Consider the following 1,386-nt stretch of genomic DNA (forward strand, 5'->3'; position numbering starts at 1 on the left):
GTGTGTTCACATTGTCCTCCTCTTAGAAGGACACTGGTCACACCGGATTAGGTTCCCCTGCCCCCCACTCCAGCGCGACCTCAACTCCACCGATAATATCTACATCGACCTCATTTTCAAATAAGGTCACGTTCTGAGCTAAGGGGAATTTGGACTTCAATACGTCTTTTGGGGAACACAAATTTAACCCATTATCAAGGCAAATACACAGTTGAAGTGTTTTTTCTCATCCAGCTAAAGTCATGGGGGAGACACAGGATGGATTTGCCGTTATTCCTGTCCTGGGTGGAGCTCAGCATGAATCAGAAGGATGAGACTTGATTTGGCAAAAGTCTTCAGTAGCTCTCTGGAGACCCTAACCCTCTCTCTGAGGTTCCTTCTGATGTCGACCACCGTGGCCAAACATTCCTCACAGTTACGAGGCTCAGACCCAGGGAGACAGCGAAAGATCCATTGAACAGCTAGATAAAATGGGCAATGATATTATGGAACAGTTAGGTTCTGTGACATTGGACAATGACTTAAAAACATACCCAGTGCCATCTGCGGAAGGCACCACAATGAGGTGTTACTCCGCATTATCACAGAGCTCCAGAAGGTACCATGAGGGTGAGCTTCTGCTTCTTGGTTTGTGCCAGGCAAGTCCGTGTAGATGCTCATGAGACCATCTAGGAGGCATGTAGCTGGGGCAGGCTCCACAGAGCTCCGATTCTTCCAGGATGCCACTGGCCCGTCCTCACACTGAGATCGGGGTCCCCACCCAGTCCGCATTGGCCACGGGTCCCGGTTCCGGAAAGTGCCAAATACCTCAAACCAGTGGGCACACTGCGTTCTCCTTTTCAAGGCATCATCCTTCTTTGATACCAGCTCATTAGAAGATGCTACATAACTTACGGCCGTGGAAGAAAGACTGGCATCTGAATGTTTTGATTTTAAAAATGATGTGGATGCAAAGCCTCAGCTGTGACAGACAGTCTTTTGAATGAAACTTGTAAAGAACTGATCACATCCTGAATTGTATTTTTGGAGATGTGTGAACAATATATTTTTATAGAGAAATTGCATTTTTAAAATGATCTGTATCAACATAGCATAAATCTGCAGAGTTGTCAATTACTACCCAAGCTATACAACAGAAGCCTTCTATTTCCATTACTGATAAAGGGTTATAGAACTCAAAAAACAAACAAGTCCAGGCCAGGGTGGCCAGGGGTATATTAGAGATGGCCGTACTCCAGGGGCAGCGACAACAAATATTTATATTGTCCTTCTCTTAGTCCAGAGTGGATCCTTCACTCATTAATATGTTCCATGCCAAGAAATGGGTTTTTATTGGCAAAACCATTGGCCTGTTCATTAGAGTGATGGATGTTAGAAAGGGCTACT

Source organism: Desmodus rotundus, chromosome 13, assembly GCF_022682495.2.
Source record: "Desmodus rotundus isolate HL8 chromosome 13, HLdesRot8A.1, whole genome shotgun sequence".
In the NCBI taxonomy this organism is placed as follows: domain Eukaryota; kingdom Metazoa; phylum Chordata; class Mammalia; order Chiroptera; family Phyllostomidae; genus Desmodus; species Desmodus rotundus.